At 44.0% G+C, this 13,583-nt stretch overlaps 1 long non-coding RNA gene across 2 annotated transcripts; it reads right to left on the reverse strand.

Annotated features, from left to right (window-relative positions):
- Nucleotides 1–459: 459 nt before the first annotated feature.
- LOC122465682 lies at nt 460–12,262 on the reverse strand. 2 transcript variants are annotated; one of them, XR_006290680.1, is made up of 6 exons: nt 12,193–12,256; nt 6,589–6,642; nt 5,797–6,208; nt 5,092–5,186; nt 4,083–4,181; nt 460–1,776 (listed from the first exon to the last, which is right to left on the reverse strand). It is a non-coding gene; the product is annotated as an uncharacterized LOC122465682 (long non-coding RNA). The 2 variants fall into 2 exon arrangements; XR_006290681.1 differs by lacking the exon at nt 5,092–5,186 and having other exon boundaries at nt 12,193–12,262.
- Nucleotides 12,263–13,583: the final 1,321 nt, after the last annotated feature.

Consider the following 13,583-nt stretch of genomic DNA (forward strand, 5'->3'; position numbering starts at 1 on the left):
AATCGCTAATGGCTCAAATGTCTCCTCAGTCATCTCCCTGAGTATTCTGGGATGTATTTCATCAGGTCCTGGTGACTTGAAGACCTCTAACATGTCTGAGTAATTTTTAACTTGTTCTTTCCCTATTTTAGCCTCTGATTCTACCTAATTTTCACTGGCATTCGTTAAGTTAGACGTCCAATTGCTACTAACCTTTTTGGTGAAAACTGAAACAAAAATGTCATTTAGCACTATTGCCATGTCCACATTTTCTGTTATTGTCTTTCCCCTCTCATTGAGTAACGGGCCTACCCTGTCCTTGGTCTTCCTCTTGCTTCCAATGTATTTGTAGAATGTTTTCTTGTTACCCTTCATGTCTCTAGGTAGTTTAATCTCATTTTGTGCCTTGGCCTTTCTAATTTTGCCCCTACACACTTGTGTTATTTGTTTACATACATCCTTTGTAATTTTTTCCTAGTTTTCACTTTTTGTAGGACACCGTTGTATCTGTGCTCCTTCCTCGTGAAATCAAGAGCAAAAGCGAAGTCCATAGTGGATTTCATGGCGTCTCTGACAACTTTTCCTTTTGAGGGTAAAATCTCTGCTTGGGGTAGGTTTATTTTTGTTTTTTCGAGGGGTGGTCGGTTGGGATTTGGGGGGAAGGATGGTTGTGGGTATGATGCTTGTGGGGGAAAGGACGTTCCAAGGAGGAAGGTTTGGCAGTGTCTCCTAGAGACCTGCATTCGCCTAAGCGCCTCTGGATGAGTGTCCCAGAGCCTGATCCCCTCCACCATGATGCACTGGTGGGAAAAAACTGACCCACAGCTGCTGCTCGGTCCACTCCCTGGACTTCCAGACTCGGTGTCTGCCATCCCCTGGCAAGCACAGCCAAGATTAGCACATGCTTATTCCTCAGCACTTACCGCAGGCCGGATGTCAGGAGCCTGCTGGATGGCAGAGTTTGCTCAGTGGCAATTGCATGGCAGAACTGTGTGTCTGGAGGGGACTGGACTGGCAGTAGAAGCTGCAGGTCAGGACTGAGGGACACTGGCAGAGCAGTGACAAGATGGAGAATAGAAAAGCCTTGTAGGCAAAGCTCTTCCTTAAGAGGAACGTACCTGGCTTGGCTCACAGACCAAGGGTAGGACAGGAGACACAGTGAGGGTGTCAGCAGCCACGTACCTGCCAGAGGGATGACGGAAATCCTGGGCTCATGACACTGGCATGGCTGAGGAGTTGCTCTTTAGGTAACATGAGGTTGTTTGGATCCCTCTGGAAGATTTATGACTTCCCTTGCCCTCTACTCAGGACACGCACAATGAAAGGCGTCCAGAGAGACATGCAAGCACCTGACTGCTCTGTTGAGCCGGAGCCACTCAGAAAACAAGCCGCACTAATGTGAGGTAAAGAGGAAGCAGTACGAGCTTCAAGCACAAGAAGAGGGAGACAGGGAGAGACAGGGAGACGAGGAAGACGGCCAGAGCCCGAAGCACATCGTGGAAGAAGACGTCTGCAACCGGCGTCAGGGTTTGGAGGAAGAGCAGCAAGGCTGGTAACATGTGTTCATATAAGGCAACTCCAGGGACCATCAGGAAAATGAGGAAGTAATAAAAGGCATCTCCCAAGGCAGCAATATAGATCACGAAGGCAAGGAAGCAGAGCACCCACTTGAGCCCATGGAGGAGGTCTCTGACGGTGGGATGCATGTCACAGGGCTCCTCCTGGCACTTCCCCTTTCTGCCGGCGCCTCTCCTCGGGTGTCCTGCTCTCCCTTTGAAGACTGAGTTGGGGTGAAGCCTACACAGCGACAGGGGAAACAAACCCGTTCTCAGGAGGAAACAGCTCACTGATCACGTAGCATTACGATGCAATGGTTACACTGCTGCAGCACCCAGGGGCCTGGATCAGGACCAGCGCTCCAGTGTGCAGTGTATCCAAGTACCTATCAGGCCCCCTCTCTGAATTGCATGGTCTTTGATGCATTTCTCCTCACACCACCACTGTGCTGTAGGGAAGGGCTACTATCCCCATTGTTCAGATGGGGAACTAAAAGATATGGGCTTTTCTACATGGAGACATCTAGGAAGATCCATCCGAAATAACTCAAGGAGGGAATTTGAAGTGGATTAGTTAAACCACATTAAATCCTTGTGTGGACACTGTTATTCAGAATTAAGGCGGCATTTATTTGGTGTAGTTTAATTCACTCTCAAAGTGAAGGCCACTTTAATTCTGAAAGAGGGTGTTCACACAAGGATTAATACAGTTTAACTAATTCACATCAAAATCACACCTTGAGTTAATTTGGATTAATTGTCCTGGATGTCCCCATGTAGACAAGCCCCAAGTGACTTCTCCAAGATCACACCGGGAGCCTGTGGCAGGGCCACGAACAGAATCTAGCTCTCCTGAGTCCTCTGCTAGTGTCCTAACTCCTTTTCCATCCTCCCTCTCCTGCTCCCTTGTGCTGGGTGTCGTGCTAACACAGAGGCAAACTCAATCCCTGCCCCAAAGAGTTGACCATCGAAGCCGATGAGCAGCCCGTGGGGTGAAAGATTGAGGGGGGGGAGCTGATCATGTGCAGACAGTAAGAAGCGTGTCGGCACATCTGCCCAGTACATGTGAGCTAGAACACAGACTCATGAAAACGGACCTCACCTCCCGACTGGCCCAAACATTCACATCTCAACTTTTCCTCACGTCACTTCCCCAGCACCTGCTCTAGACCTCAGTCCTTCACCTGGCTGGACAGAAGCAGCATCTCGCCCGGGGCTTCCCAGCACCCTCTGTCAGCCAGCAAGGTGTGAGTGTGGCAGCTCGGTCATTGTGTCACAGCGAGCTGGTGACCCTGTTGTCTGGTTTTGATGTCACAAATGACACAGTGGTAAGACAGGGGCTGCTATGATGTGGATTGCTGTAGCGGAGGGGTTTCCTTTCTCTCTCAGGCATGCAGGGGGCATGTTGAATGAGTTGGCAGGAGAAGAGGTTCCTTGACTTCCATCCCAATGCCCTGGCCACTGGACCCTCCTTCCTACCGTCCGTATGCCGCACCGTGCAGAACCAAAGTGAATGGGAACCAATTGTCCCCAGGGGTGTGGGGCAGTCTCTATCACCCACAGACTTTACACCAAGAGTGGCTGTTTTGTAAAAGCTCTGCTCTAGTTCAAAAGGAATCATTTGGGGGCAGGTCTCTGGGCTGTGCCATACAGGGGGTCAGACTACATGGCCACAGTGGTCCCTGCTAACCTTGCAATCTATGAATCTAGGTGATCCCAGCTGGACGTGTCCTCTTCAAATCCCATAGTGAAAAGCAACCCGCAGTGGGCAGTTATGGGTAACGGGCCATAAAGTTACAGATTCCAAAGACAGAAGGACCCACTGTGCTCACCTCGCCTTACCTCCTGGATAACACAGGCCAGAACGTCCCTGAATTAATATCTGCTTGAACTTGAGCAGATCCTTTAGAAAAACAGCCAGTCTGGATTGAAAATTTGCCTGTGATGGAGAATCTCCCCCGCCCCTGGGTCGATGGTTCCAGTGGCTGGTTACCCTCCCTGCTAACATTTACCCCTTATTCCCAGTCAGAATGGGTCTAGCTTCAACTTCCAGCCCTGGGATTGATTAGACCTTCCTCTGCTAGACTGAAGCTCCCTCTGGTGTCAGATATGTGTTCCTCCTGTGGGTGCTTGCAGCTGTGAGTATCACGCCTTAACCTTGATCCCCGTCATCAGGCAGGCAGGCAGGCTAAGATTTAGGGCATGGCTACACTTGCAGTTGTAGAGCGCTAGGAGTTAAACCCGCCTTTGGAGACCGCAGCAGGGAAAACGCTGCCGAGTGTTCACACTCTCAGCTGGAAGAGCACTGGCATGGTCACATTAGCAGCTCTTGCAATGCCACAAAGAGCAGGGCATTGTGATAGCTATCCCAGTGGCTGCAATGTGCTTTTCAAATGCGGAGGGATGGGGTGGAGTGTGACAGGGAGTGTGCTGTGTGTACGTGGAGGGAGAAAGAGTGGGTTTTTGAGGGGCTGAGAGCATGTCAGCATGCTGTCTTGTAAGTTCAGACAGCAGCAGACCTCCTCCCGCCGCCTCTCTCTCACTCACTCAAAGCAAGCAGCATTCCTCAGTAATGGTTCCTTTGTCCTGGAGCCGATAAGCAGCCAGCTGTCAGAAACGGAGCTTTGAAAGGGCATATCCGCATTCCTACAGAAAGTTCAAAACAATGACAAGAGTGGCCACTTGACTTAAGGGGATTATGGGATGTTAGTAGTACACGGCTCAATAGTATTCATCACCATGCATTTTTGACAGGTTTCCATGCCCCCTTTAGGGCTTATGCCCCGCCCTCCCACCCCGTTTCCATTGGTGCCGAAGTTTGGCACCATCGGCCATTTTGAAAAAAAATTGTGTGTGTGTTTGAAATGGGGAGTGTTGTGTGTGTTTGTGCTTGCATACATTTAGAGAAAAAGGTTGAAAGAATAGAGTGAGAGAAGTTTAAAGATGAAAAAAGAAAGTTTGGGTATGGTTTAGAGAAAAAAGGGAAAGAAAGGTTATTGGATGTGGCTGAGTAAGGAGAGGTGTTTGTAAAGGGCATGTTATTAAAGAATAGAAAGAGATTCTTGTTTTTAAAGGGCTAGTTTGAAAGAAGAGAGGCAAGTTATTAAAGAAAAGAGAGAGGATGGTAAAGGCCTAGTTTGGTATGCTATTAAAGAATAGAAAATGTTGAAATAAATGTAAAAGGTTATTAATTATCAGGGCAGGTTAAGAAAAGAGTTAAATAAAAAAGAAAACTAGGTTTAAAAAGGAAATTTACTACGGCAAAGCCTGCTTAGTAAGCTTTGTTACTAAGCTTACTAAACCATGGTAAAAAAGTGTATCAGGGTAGGTTAAGAGGAAAGCATTTAAATAATATTAAAAACCAATAAAACTAGGTTTAAAAAGGGAATTTACTAAGGCAGAGCCTGTTTTGTAAGCACATGGTAAAAAAGTGAATAGAAAAGCATTCAGTATCAGGGTAGGTTAAGAAAAAAGAGAGGTTAAAAGAAAGAACAGAGCAAGAACAGGGAAAAGATAGACAGCACATGGTTGAATCAGAGAGAGAGAGAATATTTACCTTTCCCGTCCTTCTGTAGAAGGAGGCAACTTCCCAGTTTAGACCCTCTCAGACGTCTTATTAGAGCCTTTGGGTCGGACCAATCCGAGGCTGTCCTACAGCAGCATCATAGAATTCATTTTCCTGAACCAATCCTGAACTCCCAAGACTTTAAACAAGAGCCAGCTCCCTTCTCTCTCGCTCCCCTTCTCTCTCCCCTGGCCTGTTTAATTGTCTTATTCTTATCTAAAGAAACAGACCCCAGCATTTCCCCCGCCATGTAGCCCCTTTTACACAGGGGTTTTAATAAAATTCAAAACCATAAGCTTTTAGTGACAAACAATTTTTAAAAGTTTTCCCTAGGTTTTAGACGAATGTGGGTTATTTTTTAGTAAGCACATTGTGAAGCTGCAACCTGTATTCTTTCGTTCAATTCATTCAAAAGCCTTGGCTTTTGTTTAATGGTAACTAGTCAGGTTTTTAAAACAAGTCTGCTGTTAAAGTTATTACTAAAAACCCCTACAGGTCTTATTTTACATTGTTAAAAAGGTTTCTGTGTTTTGTGTTTTACTGTGGGTTTTTAAAAAATTTTCATATTCTGTTCTAACCCTATGATTGCTGCTCCAGGGTTGTTTGCCTTTACCCTTTTTAAAGCTGGTTCCTTCTGGGGTGTGAAAGCTTGGGGTTGTTGAGAACTAGGGGTTTTGACTCCTTTGGATTGCTTACCAGTGTCCCTGGAAGCTGCAGAGGTAGATTTCTTGGCCCTGGTGGTGCAGGCCGGTTCAAAATCCGGGGGGTCTGATCCTCTTGCTTCCAACTCTTGCTGTTTCAGAGGTAGATTTTTTGGCCCTTTTTAAGGATGGCTGCCTCTGTGCAATGAGGGAATTGGATGTGCTGTGCTGTTCAAAATCGCGGGGCCTAATACCCTTGATTCCAACTGCAGCTGCCTCAGAGGGAAATTTTTTGCCCCTCTTTAACGGCAGTTGGTTCTGTGTCAGGAGGGATTTGAGTGTGCTGTGCTGTTCAAAATCGGGGGGCGGAATACCCTTGCTTCCAACACTGGAAACGGTCGCTGGTTCAGAGGGAAGTTTCTTGGTCCCCTTCAACATTTCTTCTTGAGGAATAACACTCGGTAAGTCTGCCAATACATATAAACAAAATGTTTTTAGCACATAAACCTGTAAGTTCTTTTTACGAACAGCAACAAACATATCCCCTAGATATATTTTTCACATAACCCTCCCCCCAACGCTACATACAATGTAAGAAACTAAAGCCTTATTCCCGCTTACGGCACACGGGGGCAGTACAGCTCCCCAATTCTCAACAACGGCCCCCAAAAACGTTTTCACAGTAAAACCCTTGGGGCAAAGGCAGCCTCTTTTTTTACTGACAACAAACATGGTCCCCAATTCCCGTGTTCACGCCCAACCCCTAAAAAACATGTACACTATTTTCACTATTTACACTATTTTCATAACTGTTATTTCAAACACATAGTTAAAAAACAAATCATACCGTCTTCAGTAACCTCCGGAAAGCCGGTCTGTTGGTTTTGACTTCCATCTTGTTCTAAATTAAAAAAATAAACTCCTTAAAACCATTTCTTTTAACAAGAAACCATAAATGTGTCACATGTTAAGCAGCTTACCACAGTTTAAAACTTCTAGCGCAGAATCTGGTATGTCAAGAAAAAAGGCCTCACCCTATTTGAAATATATGTATATAAACTTTTAACTAAGAACCACACGGCTATAAAACAAGGGTGACACATACCATAGTCATTTTTCTCACCATGTCGTTGCTCCCCATGACGGCAGACGTCTTGTCAGCGGTATTTCTTTAACTGCGTTATCCAGTTTTCTGTCCCTATTTGTAGGTTTAAACCTGTTTAAAAAAGGGTTTGGGGCCCCCCCTAGACATTAATATTTAAAAAGTTGTTTCTTCGAAAAACCAGGGTATGTAAGGGTCATTCTTTCTAGGAAAAAAGCTGGGGTGGGGGCGGGGAAGGGGCTATGTACTTCAGCTTCTTTAAACTTTAATGGTTAAAAAGTTCTGATTTTCTATAGTAAGTGTGTTTAAACAGTTAATAAAAAGACACTGTAAATGGTAATATGCCCATTAACACATTTGTAACCAAAAGTCTTTAAAAGCTGCAACCTGTATTCTTTAATTTAATTCATTCAACAGCCAGCCTCCATCCAGACACACCTGTCAAACATAGGATGATAAATTCTGAAAATCTTATTTCATCATATAAAAGAAAAGGTTCTCCTGATCCCAAAGGACCAAGCCCCAGACCCAGGTCAAATGATAACTCGGAACTTACCCAAAATATATGCTTACAGTCAATTCTTATTAACTAAACTAAAATTTATTAAAAAAGAAGAGAGAGAGAGAGTGTTGGTTAAAAGATCAATATACAGACAGACTTGAATTCAATTCTTGAGGTCCAGATACAGAGCAGAGATGAGCTTGTAGTTGCCAAAAGTCCTTTTAGAAATAGTCCAGAGGTTATAGCCCAATGTCCATATTCAGGATTGTTGGATCATATTAAAGAAGTTCTGTATTAAAATCACAAATGAGTTTGATTCCCCATAGTTTAAATTCCAGGGTATTACTAATTAAGAGGTCTCTTGGTTTTTGGTACTGTTTCTCTCCCTCTATGTGTGAAATTTGCAAGCTGCTAATTGTGTTAGTACATTCCAAGACAGAGTCTATTCTCAAAGCAATTCTTTGTAACAACAGCTACTCACACAGAGAGAGACTCAAAGCAATACTCTGTAACAACAGAAACAGCACCCAGAGACTCCCCACCCTTTTGTTGTATTCATCTTGCTTTGTTAACAATTGTGATTAAAATAGAGATAGAGGATGTATGTGGATGGATGCTTGGTGTGGATAATATCTGAATGATCAGGGAGGTGCCAGCCTAAGAATGCAGTGTCCATCGGCTAAAGAAGCGTCAAGTGGAAATAACCAGAGGACCCCCAGAGGGCAGACTGGAATCCACCCAACAGCCTCAAGAATGGGAGAACCAAAGAACAAGATAACATCTGGCAGCACGGAGCCGTCAGGAATGTGCCATCTGCTGATTGATTCAGCAACAGCATGATGAAGCAATTCCCATAGACTGACATAGGAAGAAATTCCTATAAAAATGGACTCTAGAAAGTGAGAACTTTGGGGGTCTGATTCTGCAAACCAACTTCCAGGAGCATCTGACAAGGCCCTGCTCCCTCCTCATGTCCAGGCCACCTGGCCAGTGGCTTGGCATGAGCAATTCTAAGGCTGGTAACTATGATAACAACCTTGCAGAACCTGTGTGTATGTGTGTGTGTGTGTGTGTCTGTGTGTGTGTTTATGAATGAATGTGTGAATAAATATGAAATTGAATGGAATGTTAGAGCTATAACTAACTGCTTACTATGATTCTTTCTGTATTCACAATAAATGTGGCATTTTGCCTTTTCCCCTTTAATAAGATCCTGCTGGTTTTTATTTTATTGGTATAACAGGATGACTCCAGTCAGTGACTGGGGATCTCAGTCCATATGGCTTAAGGTTTCCCCCTCTTGAAACCCAAAGCAGATCTGAGATGAAGAAGGATTGTGTCCCAAGGTCTTTATACATTTCCAGCAGCTTTTTGGCCTGAGAAAACAATAGGCTTAACTTTCCTTCTCCCAAACATCATGGCAATTAGTACTGGGTAATTTATCCATTAAACAGTTTAGCTACAGGTTAAAAGAGACATATAGACAATGATACTATTTCACTCAAGTGTCTTCCTAAATGTTAATATTCCTTTTTTGATCTTTGAATCCAAGCTATAGCCATAGACAAGACTTGTTTGCTGACATCACAAGACCTGAGCCAACATCTACTCTTCTATCTCTAACCATGCCGGCTGCATTTCACAGCTCTATTCATTTCCATCTCTTCCTAACCAGTCTTTAAAGTTCGGACCTGGGTCAGGTCAGTCTGTGAGTTCATTAACTCTTTCTGGCCCTGTCACCTTTCAATGAGATATTTATATTACACTCATAATGTCACAGTAACTAATCAGGTTTTTAAAACAAGTTTGCTGTTAAAGTTATTACTAAAAACACCTACAGGTCTTATTTTACATTGTTAAAAAGGTTACTGTGTTTTGTGTTTTACTGTGGGTTTTTTAAAATTGTTCATATTCTGTTCTAACCCTTTTTTAAAAATCACAGTTGGCATGAGCTGTAACTAAACCCTGGCTTTTAAAGCTTTCTGCACAATTTACAGGCCATGAAAGTTGGATTTGGTTATCTTTTTATTATTTTCCATTGTTAATAAGCTTAAAAGAGGGGTATTTTAGGCACTACTTTAAAAAACACATTTTAAAATGGTTTACAGTATGTGTTGGTCAGCTTTTGTTACAGGGTCCTGGTTGTTTAGATAAGAGCAGAGCAGGGGCCTCTTGACTTCTAAAAAAAAGGCAGGACTCCTAGGCTACATGCTTTAGCTTCTTTAAACTTTAATAGTTAAAAAGTTTGTATTTTATATAGGAAGCTTATTTACAGTTAAAGTTACTATTCTTTCTAGTGCAAGTCTTTAGTACAATTTTGTTTTAAAAGCAGGTCTAGGGCCCTCTTCTTTCTGATCACAGAGGCTGCTTTGATTGCTGCAAAAGCCTGCAGTTTCATACTGTGCTTACTAAAAAATAACCACATTAGTTTAAAACCTCGGGGAAAACTTTTTTATTACTTTTATAAAGAGGTTTTCTGTGTTTTTAACCCTGGACTGGTTTTGCAGACTCACATTTTATTGAAACACTTATGCCAAAGGGACTAAATAAAGAAATGTGTCTTCAGATAGCCTGTTTTCTAAAGGGGTCTTCTTCTTTTCTAATCCACTACCTGCAAAAGGCTATTTCAAGTTGTTCTCACTAAAAACTTTTTCCTCATCAGGGGTTAGGCCTGGGATGTTTCTGCCTGCTTTATTTATTGAAACACCCCTGTAAACAAAGGGATGTATCTTTAGGTAGGTTTGACTATTAAAGAGGTTGTTTAATAAGTTAGAAAAGAGGGGGTGTAACGATGCTGGTTCTGGCGGGACCCAACTAAGAGTGCCAATTCAGGACAAATTGCTTCAAGCAGGGCAGTCACAGCCCAAGGCTGGGGTTTTTCCACCTCTAAGGCAAAACCCATCAGCTTATGAGCACATTCTACAAAAGTACAATCATTAGACATCTTAAACTTTCTAAACTTAACCCTGTAAGAATCAGGAATAACCTTGAACCGCCTCAACACAGAATCTTTAAACTGTTCATAATCCAAGGCTTCTTCTTCCCCCAACTCATTAAATACCTCCCTGGCTTTCCCAGTCGGTCTGGTCAGCAGGACAAGCATTCGCTGACCATCGGGGAATGGTACAGATTGCAGAGGCGTTCAAAGGTAGACAAAAACCCCTCTGTGTCTTCAGTATCGTTGTAAATGGGACACATCCTCTCCCGGTTCTTCTCGTGGCAGTGGGGAAGTGGAGTACCAGGTGGCGATGACTTTCTCCTCTCTTCCATGACTTGGAGCTGAAGTTTAGCCATCTCCTGTTCCATCCTGTGAGTCTCCTGTTGCCCTGTCGAGCTTTCTCCTCAGCCGCCTGCAGCTCCAGATGCCCCTTAGGAGCTTTTTCTTCTCTCTCAGCCGCTTCTCTTTCCAACGCAGCATGCTTTTGCTTTTCCAGCAATCGAAGTTCTGCTAGAATCCGTTCATGCTCAAGTTGCAGTTTATTTGTTGCCATTTGCACTCTAATTTTTTCTGCAGCTTCTGTAGCCTCAGGTAAGGGCTGTGCTCCTGCCTCCTGATCACTGGCCACTAACAGATTTCTCAGTTCTTGATTTGTAGCTTTCTTCCTAAAGCTTTTCCCCTTTTCTGAACACAAACCTTCCAGGGCTTTTTTGCCAAGGTCCTCATATGCTCTTCGCTCACCCATTGCAACTGCTTTTTAACCAACCAAACTCTCAATACCAAAATTCAAATTTTGATAGCGTGGGGTTCTGACCCAAAGCTTAATTGACCTGGTTCTGTGGATCCAAGCACGACTACGCCACTGTAATGAGGCTGGTTCGGGTGGGACCCAACGGAGAGTGCCAATTCAGGACAAATTGCTTCAAGCAGGGCAGTGACAGCCCCAGGCTGGGGTTTCTGTGCACCCCAAGTCAAACCAAACCAGCCAGAGAGGACTTTGGTCTCACCCCACTGGCTAACCACAAGTCACACAAGCAATTCCCTTAGACACCCCAGTTTCCCAGTATCCCCACCAGTGCCACTCGTTATGGGGACAAATGGTTATGAAAACCAAATACCCCAGTAAAAGGAAAAAGGTTCTCTCGACCCCAAAGGACCAAGCCCCAGATCCAGGTCAATATACAAATCAGATCTTACCCACAAATCACGCTGTTGCCAATCCCTTTGTCAAGGTTCCTCCCCCACTCTGAACGCTAGGGTACAGATGTGGGGACCTGCATGAAAACCTCCTAAGCTTATCTTTACCAGCTTAGGTTAAAACTTCCCCAAGGTACAAAACATTCCACCCTTTGTCCTTGGATTGGCCACTACCACCACCAAACAAATACTGGTTACTGGGGAAGAGCTGTTTGGAAACGTCTTTCCCCCCAAAATACTTCCCAAAACCGTGCACCCCACTTCCTGGACAAGGTTTGGTAAAAAGCCTCACCAATTTGCCTAGGTGACTACAGACCCAGACCCTTGGATCTTAAGAACAATGAACAATCCTCCCAACACTTACACCCCCCCTTTCCTGGGAAATGTTGGATAAAAAGCCTCACCAATTTACATAGGTGACCACAGACCCAAACCCTTGGATCTGAGAACAATGAAAAAGCATTCAGTTTTCTTACAAGAAGACTTTTAATAGAAATAGAAGTAAATAGAGGTAAAGAAATCCCCTCTGTAAAATCAGGATGGTAGATACCTTACAGGATAATTAGATTCAAAACATAGAGAATCCCTCTAGGCAAAACCTTAAGTTACAAAAAAGATACACAGACAGTAATAGTTATTCTATTCAGCACAATTCTTTTCTCAGCCATTTAAAGAAATCATAATCTAACACATACCTAGCTAGATTACTTACTAAAAGTTCTAAGACTCCATTCCTGGTCTATCCCCAGCAAAAGCAGCATATAGACAGACAGAGACCCTTTGTTTCTCTCCCTCCTCCCAGCTTTTGAAAGTATCTTGTCTCCTCATTGGTCATTTTGGTCAGGTGCCAGCGAGGTTACCTTTAGCTTCTTAACCCTTTACAGGTGAGAGGAGTTTTCCTCTGGCCAGGAGGGCTTTTAAAGGGGTTTACCCTTCCCTTTATTTTTATGACACCCTTAGAATCTAAAATCTAAAGGTTTATTCATAAAAGGAAAAAGATAGAGATGAGAGCGAGAATGGGTTCAATGGAATCAATGACATGCAGTAATGGCCAAGTTCTTGGTTCAGGCTTGCAGCCACGATGGAATAAACTGCAGGTTCAAATCCCATCTCTGGAGAACATCCCCAGCTGGGATGGGTCCTTCAGTCCTTGGGTCAAAGCTTCCGTGTAGCAAAGTCCCTCCAGAGGTAAGAAGCAGGGTTGAAGACCAGATGAAGGAGCTGCTGCAGCTCTTTATAGTCTCTTGCCATGTGGTCTCTCTTTCTTTGTCCCAAAGACAAGCTGCCCATCCCATGGCCTGGGAACACCTCAGAGTTCTGTCCCTAGGCAGGTCCCTGCACACCTGGCTGAGTCCCCAGGCATGTCTGCCTTCTCGCAATGGGTCAGTTGTGTCACTGATGGTCCTTAATGGGCCACCCATCAGGCTAGGCAGAGCTGACACCAACTTGTCTGGGGTGTCACCCAGAAGCAGAGCACAAGTTTGAACTACAGACAGTACAGAGCCAATGTTCATAACTTCAACTACAAAAATGATACCCACATACAGACAGCATCATCCTAACCAGCAAACCATCACCTTGTCTGAGACACCTCATTTGACCCCCTTTATATAAGATTTGCTGCCACTGCAGGACCTTGGTTGCAACAATGATCTATACGGTCCCAGGTTATGTCAATAACGTCACGGGGGGTTTTAGGCATTACTTTAAAAAACACATTTTAAAATGGTTTACAGTATGTGTTGGTCAGCTTTTGTTACAGGGTGGGGAAAAAAAGAAGACCCTGGTTGTTTAGATAAGAGCAGAGCAGCGGCCCTTTTTCTGGGGGGGTGGAGGGGGAAGCAGGAATCCTAGGCTACATGCTTTAGCTTCTTTAAACTTTAATGGTTAAAAAGTTTGTATTTTATATAGGAAGCTTATTTACAGTTAAAGTTACTATTCTTTCTAGTACAAGTCTTTGGTATAATTTTGTTTTAAAAGCAGGCCTAGGGCTTTCTTATCTCTAATCACAGAGGCTGTTTTGCTAACAGGAGCCTTTGCTGCAGCCCGGAGTTTAATGCTTTGATGTGGAAAAGATGAACCGGGGAAAATATTTAGATTCAT

This window comes from Chelonia mydas, chromosome 4, assembly GCF_015237465.2.
Source record: "Chelonia mydas isolate rCheMyd1 chromosome 4, rCheMyd1.pri.v2, whole genome shotgun sequence".
NCBI classification, from domain to species: Eukaryota; Metazoa; Chordata; order Testudines; family Cheloniidae; genus Chelonia; species Chelonia mydas.